At 50.7% G+C, this 7468-nt stretch overlaps 1 long non-coding RNA gene across 1 annotated transcript; it reads right to left on the bottom strand.

Moving 5' to 3' along the window:
* Positions 1-2716: 2716 nt before the first annotated feature.
* Positions 2717-3837, bottom strand: LOC129637793 (uncharacterized). Its single transcript, XR_008707573.1, has 3 exons — positions 3735-3837; positions 3393-3483; positions 2717-2840 (listed from the first exon to the last, which is right to left on the bottom strand). It is a non-coding gene; the product is annotated as an uncharacterized LOC129637793 (long non-coding RNA).
* Between the last annotated feature and the right edge of the window lie 3631 nt (positions 3838-7468).

Below are 7468 nucleotides of genomic sequence, written 5' to 3'. Positions count from 1 at the left end.
CGGCCTTGAGAGAGAGAGAGTCAAGGCTTCTACTGGCACGATCCCTAAAATATTGACGTTTAACATTGTGTTCTCTCCACTCTGCTCCTCCATCACTGGGGAGTTTTGCAACTGGGATTTCAAGCTGTCCAGCGTGTGTGCAATGCTGTCATTCAGTCGTATCTGACTCTTTGCAACACTATGGACGGCCGCCTGCCAAGCTCCTCTGTCCATGGGATTCTCTAGGCAAGAGTACTGGAGTGGGTTGTTGGGCTCTCCTCCAGGGGATCTTTCTGACCCAGGGACCAAAGCCCGGGATCAAACCCACGTCTCTTACATTTCCTGCATTAGCAGGCAGGTTCTTTACCACTAGCGTCACCTGGGAGCCCAAGCTGCCCAGTATCCCCCTCCTAATTGGGCTCCGAGGACTTGACCAAATGTCAGTCTTATCCTCCTCTCTACTGGGTCTTTGGTAATGGAAACAGCAGGGGCATCTATGCAGTTCAGGAGCAGAGGCAGCAAGTTCTGGAGTCAGGATGACTTGGACAGTGTTTGCTGAGGGTAGACTAAGGTAGTGTAGAGAAGGTGAGAGATCAGTGTATAAATGAGAGGACTAAGGTCATGGCTGGAGACGCTTTTATCATCACTGTGCCTCGGTTTCCTCGTCAATGAAATGGGGATAATTATCTCAAAACCTCCTAAGACTTTGAGACAATTAAACAAGGAAATGCGCATGAAACACCCAGCCCCTCCTGGGTGTGTGGCAGACCTGTCTTTTCTTTTTTGTTGTTGTTGAAAAAGAAGGATTCATTTATTCATTGAACATTTCCTGCCTGGCCGAACAGAGCAGGCAGATCCGCCCTGTCCATCAATAACGCAGTAGGTATCCCAGCTGGGGGGAGCTGTCAAGCTTCGTAGCCAGGATTTCGGCTCAGCAGCGTGCTGTGCACCCAAAGGGGCAGGAAAGAAGGGAAGCCTTGTTCTCTGCTCTTCTTTGTTTGGGACCAAAAGTAAACATGCCTCTAAAACAACTCAAGGCAGGTGATGGACCTGTATCAACTGAAAGCTTCAGGCCAAGACTTGGAGAGAGAGCATCAAAGCCATCCTGGATGAGGGGAAAGCACACGCTGAGGGCGGGGCTAGGGAGATTGATGGCAAAGGAAGGGCTGACTGGATGGATGGAAGGGGTAGGGGGTCCCTGGCTGAGGCTGGCAGCTGAGGAGGGGCAGGACAGAGGTGTGCTGGGGGGTGACTTGAGGGGCTCCACCACACAGGGATGCTTTTTTTTTTTATCATAATAGAAAAAGCTGTTTATTACTTTTCACAGTCAGTAGCCAGACAAAAAACAAAAGATAATTACAGTTGCAAGCCATAATGGGAACATTATTAATGTAACAATATAAAATAATTACATACAGTTTGGGGGGTCAAGCAGAGTGATGCGTTAAGTGGAGGAGCCTCCATGCGCATGTTTTCATCCACCCAGCCAGTCTATGTCTTTCCTTTGGTGCATTTAATCCATTTCTGTTTAAGGTAATGATTGATATGTATGGTTCTATTACCATCTTCTTAATTGTTTTGGGTTTATTTTCTGTAGGTCCTGTTGTTCCTGCTTAGAGTCATTCCTCTAGCATTTGTTGTAAAGCTGGTTTGGTGGTGCTGAATTCTCTTAACTTTTGCTTGTCTAGAGAGCTTTTGATTTCTCCATCAAATCTGAATGAGAGTCTTGCTGGGTAGAGTGTTCTTGGTTATAAGTTCTAGGGACAGGGTTTAGCACTGAGCTCACAGCCTTTCAAACAAGAGAAAGGAGACAGAGCAGAAGTACGGGCCTGTCTTTTCTGCCTGCTCAGCTGGACCACAAGAACTGGAAGCAGGGGGCTCAGGACATGCTCTTTGGGCCCATCCTTGGGCTAGCCTCTCTTAGCTCCTGCCCCTGGACTGAGCCTTGAAAGAGACAATCCTTGCTGGGATGGACAGGGTAGCTCTTCTAAGTGGCCACACAGGGTCTTTCCAGGTAAGCAGATGCCACTTTGCCCCTATCCGACCTCCCTGCTTTGTTAACAAGATGCTCATCCATCAACAGATGGAGATTCTGTCTGCTCTGAGAAGAAAAACTCTGGGTTGGGAGTGGGGTGGGGGCGATGAGGTGTCGCTTCCAGGGCTTGCCCCTTGGAACGGCCTCCCTCTGATGCCTCCTGCCCTCCTCCTGCCTTCAGCAGCTCAGCCCTGCAGCTGACAGAACTGATTACTGGCCTGTGAGTGATAATATAATTCACTTCCCCTCAAGGAGAGACGCTATCAGAGAGGCTTTTTTAAGAGGAAAAAATATATAATATACTGGTTGAAAAGAGCTATCTTTCTTCCTGGAAGAACAGTTATTAATCTCTTCCTAGTACATTTTCATATCATTTTGGACATTTATTTCCAGGCGGTGATATTATAAAACCAGGTGTTTGTGTCAGCTCTGATGCGATGGAACACGCTGGAACATGAAAGGGCGTAATTACCGCGGTGGCCATTGGAATTGCTAACGAGATCCTGACATTTTCAAATCGGACCCATTTCTCAGTGATCCAGAAGGGAGCCCTGCAGCTGTGTGGGCTGCATGTCAATGAGGCAGCCCCCAGCTCAGGGGGAGAGGCTGGAGGAAGGGATGCGGTGGGGTGTGTATCCTTCAAGCTGCACCCCAGGGAAGGGAGCTGGGCAGTGCGAATCGGGGGGAGGAACTGGCCGTCTGTCTCAGCACTGCCTTCTCCACCCCAGAAGAGAGGAGGTTGGCCTTGGGCTTTGGGGCCTTTATTTTCTGATTTAGGGTTGTCAGTCCAACAAATCTTCATTGAAGACTTACTCTGCGTCTGGTGCTGGGGAGAGAGCAATGAACAAGATGGGGTGTTCCTTCTCTCTGAAATTGGAGCCAGGACTCTGCACCCTGGGCAACCATCCTTTCCCTCTTTTAAGTGCTGGGAGCTACAGGGCATCTGGAATTTGTTAGAGATGCGAATTCTTGGGCTCTACCCACAGACCTACTGAGGCAGGAACTCTGGGGGTGGGGGCTGCGTTCTGAGCTTAAACAGTCCTCCAGGTTGCGTGTACATGTGTGTGCTAAGTCGTGCATGGCTAAGTTGCTTCAGTCGTGTCCTACTCTTTGCTGCCTTATGGAGCCCTTGAGGCTTTTCTGTCCATGAAATTCTCCAGGCTAGAGGTCTCCAGGACAGGGGTCCCTAACCTCTGGGATCTAATGGCTGATGATTTGAGGTGGAGCTGATGCAATAATAGAAATAAAGGGCACAGTACATTGTCATGTGCTTGAATCATCCTGAAACCATCCCATCCATGAAAAGATCGTCTTCCACGAAACCGATCCCTGGTGCCCAAAGGGCTGCGGACTGCTGGTCCAGGCGATACTGATGTACCTGTATAATTTGAGAACCATGTCTTCTATCTTCCTGTTCTGTCTGTCTTGGAGCTTTCAGGTATTAAAATGCAGATCCTGAAGCTGGCTTCCTGTGTGGAGGGACACAGAGGCAGCTGTGGCTGAGATGCCTGGGTCCCCTAAGCCGTGTCTGCATCCCATTCCTCCAGCTGTCCCCCACCCCTGAAAGTCAGGATGCTTGAAGCCTCATTGGCTTCTGTGAAGCCAGATAGAGCAGGAGCATATGGAAGGCTGAGTGAGGATTGTCAGCTAGGCGCTCCTAGAATGAGTGGCTAGGGGTAGGGTGGGGTTGGATTTGGAGTCTAGGGAACCAGAAGCAGACCTGAGGGAGGGGTCTGAGAAGGGGCAGATGCTTTGCACCAAGGTCACATGGACGTTCCTTCTGCATCCTCAGAGCTTGATCATCCTTCTGGATACTCTTGAAAAATGGCACTAACCCTTTGAGAAGCTGTAGGGAAAGAGCAGATTAGCCAAGATGGCGGTGGTCAGACTCTCTTGCCCCACGTTTTGTAAATACACGTTTAGGGAACAGCTAAGATCATTTGTAGCTGTGCACGCACAATGCCCTACATAAGCACCACCTGAGAAGCCCCTGCAGCTGCCTTATGGCTGCGTGTCTGCTGGGTCAACCACGAGAGTGAAGGATGTCTGCCCTGCTGTTGTAAATAAGCCTGTGTGCAGTTCTGATGGCTCCTTGCATCTTCTTCCAGCTTCTCTGCTCGAGCCTTGTCTCCCCTGGGTTCAGCAAACAGTGAGATACAGTAAGACAGAAGCAAATTTGGCAGTCATGTGGGCTCCCCTCTCTCCTGCACCCCATCCTTGTCAGTAATCAGTGGCTTTTGAGAGAACTTCTCTCCTCCACCCTTTCCCTGTACCCTTTAAGGCCGGTGACCAAAGAAAAAAGAGTAGCTTTGAGAAGAGGAATCTAAAGAATCCCAGGTTATTGGATCCCTGGAAAACAGAGCCCAGGACAGATAACACAGTGTCCCAAAGGGACCCAACAACACTGGTTATTACATCCCTTATTAATAGGTGAGGACTCGCATGTCCCACTAAAATTACCCTGCTGGTAAATAAGAGGGTCAGGGTCAGATCCCATGGACCTGTCCCCAATGCCAGGCTGTCACTCTGACCCACACCGGGAGTGAGCACCTTCTGATAAGCCTCACTCTGGGATGGTGGCAGTGGATAGGGAAGGGGAAGAACTTCAGAGAGGCCTGGCCTTGGCTGATGTGATCAAGTTGGCATCATCTTGGAGATGAATGAGGAAGAGTAGGTCTGTTTGGAAAGTGATCTCTAGAAAATTCCAAAGACAAGGGGAAATCACAAGAAAAACTCCTCCTAGTGGGCCATTGCCAAGGCAATTCCTGGGTACGGGGGAGGTGGTAAGGGGTCCTGGGCTCGGACACTGGTGCTCAGGGAGGCGACCAATGAGGACAGTCCAGCCCAGGCCTTTGTAACACCTTTGCCCTGGGAGACAAGGTGAAAAGAGCCGCAGTGGAGGCCACCCAGGAGCTGAGGCTATTGCCCAAGGGTCAGAGATTCTTAGATGAGTGCCCTGGTCTGTTCCTGCCTCATTTCCTGTCTCTGTCCCTCTCTCCCACCTTTGCTTCTGTCTATCTCTGTTTACTTCTGTCTCTCTCTCCCCCTTTCTATCAATCCACCCATCCATTCCCTTACCCATCCATTTACCCATCCAATTATCCCTGCATTCATCCATCACAACATTTATCCATCCATCCTCCCACCCATTCCCCTGTCTGTCCATCCATCCATTCACTCACCCATTCATCCATCCATCCATACACCCATCTTTTCTGGGCACTCATCCCTGACCCTTCCAGAAGGTTGACACAAGCCTCACTGGGATCTGAGTTTTGCCAGTGTTAGCTTTGGTGAAGGCCATTGTCAAAGCCTCAAAGCCGACTTCCGGAGTCAGGGTCTTAGTCTTCTCATCTATAAGATGCCCCCTGATGGTCCCTGCAAGCTTAAAGGTCCTATGAGTCTATGAGTCTTTGACTTCAAGCCAGGAAACTTCCTGGATCGTGGCCCCAGAGGAGCTTTGAGGGTTTCTTTCTGGCTTTCCAGCTTGCTTGGCAGCCACAGATGGGCCTCGGGGGCAGAAGCAGAGGCAGGAGCCAAGAGGCTGCCTTGTGTGAGTGAGCGATTTGACTGAGGATGATTTGCGAGGGCAGAGCTGACTGCAACTGGGCTTGGGTTTCCCGGGGCTGCTGGCTAACTCTGACATCTGCTGTTTTTCACTCCATTGAGACTGACTTGCTCCAGAGTCCCCTGCAGACTGTTTTCAGCTGTGCTGGGAAGTGTGGCGGCCGGCTGTTTCATCTCAGAGCCCTCCCTGAGACAGCAGAGCACATGTTAACTGCTTGAGCTAAGAGGCCAGTGGGTTCTACAGGAGGGCCCCAAATTCCACATGATCACTTCTGAGCAGACAGACTTTTATTCCCTGAGGTGTTACCCTCACTTCAAAGACATGTCTGCCCTAGATCTGAAGATGGGCTGCCTGGCTTGGCTCCCCACCTTGGGGAAGAAACCACATTACTCCTGAGTCTTTATTTTTACAGAGTAGCTTGGCACAGGAGAAAAATCGCCAGCTGGGGATCAGAACACGTGAATTGGAAACATGAAATCTATTGCTTTTTGGCTGAGTGGTCTTGGATCAGTCATTTGATTCTCCAGGACCTCAGTTTCTTCCTTTGTAACTTTTGAGGAACATCTCTTTTCAAGATCTGATGCTCGTTGCATGTATAATGCATGCAGTTGAGAGCCTGGCATGGCACCCAGTTTTTTGCACCTCATTTCCAAGATTATTTTTACAGGCTCCCCAAAGGGAGCAAGGTCAGCTGAGAAGTTAGTTTTAAAAATAAAGCCAAAGGGAAGATAAGGGAGTTTACCGACTGTTACCTCTCAGCTGAGGCTTGGACCGAGGCAGCGTCCCCTGCCCGAGAGAGTCCACGTGCAGACCTCGGTACCTTGAACACCTGATGCTGAGTCAGGAGGATCTGCTGGAAGTCCCGCTAGTACATTCAGTGTCAGAGACAAGGCTGCTGACTGTGATGTGGGATCACTGACCGGTAGGTTGTTTTGTTGTTTAGTTGCTAAGTTTTGTCCAACTCTTTTGCGAACCCATGGACTGTAGCCCCACCAGGCTCCTCTGTCCATGGGATTTCCTAGGCAAGAATACTGGAGTGGGTCACCATTTCCTTCTCCAGGGGATCTTCGTGATCCAGAGATCAAACCTGCGTCTCCTGCATTGGCAGGGTGGGTTCTTTACCACTGAGCCACCAGAGAAGCCCCCTGTACAGTAGGAATGGAGTCCAAAAGGAGAGCTGGAGAGGTCAGCCAGGGGATCTGACTGGAGTGCTCAGGGAGAGACCCCTTCAAAAGGGGCCGGTATGCCCAAGCAGGGGGTTTCCATGCTCTGGAAGGACAAGGTATCTGGGTGGGATCAACTCCCTCTGTGTCCCCACGTCCCACGAGAGCAGAGACATCACTGGGAGGAGTCAAGGGCTCTGGGAGCACAGCCCATGTGTTGGAGCAGAAGGATGAGAAGAAATAAGAAGAAAGGGCAGGGGCTGGAGGTGGCGGCTGGGATTTCTGGAGTCGGCGGGGTGAAGTGTGAGGGTCGAGGGGAGTTGTTCAGGATTGGGTCCACGGGTGGAGAACCAGCCTTGATCCACTCCCCTTTGGAGGGGCCTAAGGAACGTGGGTCTCGGAGCACGCATCCCCATGACTTTGAAAGGGAAAGAGGCGACCACTGGTACCCATGAGTGGGGCAGGGAAGTCGCCCCGTGAGGCTTCCTCCTGGGCTGTTTTGGGCCTTGACAGATTGTCCCTTTGTGCTTTTCCCCCTGGGGTGGCCGGGAAAAGTGGAACTGACTCTCTCAGGATGTTTTAAGCTTGCTGGCGGTAAAAGGGTGGTGTTACAGGGAGTTGGGAAGGAGAACCCATTCACTGTTTGCTGATGTGTGCAGCTTTCCAAGGTCAAAGCTGGAAACTTAGTTCAGCCGGGTGCAGGATTACCTACCTCCAACCTCT

This window comes from Bubalus kerabau, chromosome 23, assembly GCF_029407905.1.
Source record: "Bubalus kerabau isolate K-KA32 ecotype Philippines breed swamp buffalo chromosome 23, PCC_UOA_SB_1v2, whole genome shotgun sequence".
In the NCBI taxonomy this organism is placed as follows: domain Eukaryota; kingdom Metazoa; phylum Chordata; class Mammalia; order Artiodactyla; family Bovidae; genus Bubalus; species Bubalus kerabau.
The sequence above is the reverse complement of the archived record's forward strand: the minus strand, read 5'-3'. Positions and strand labels throughout refer to the sequence as shown.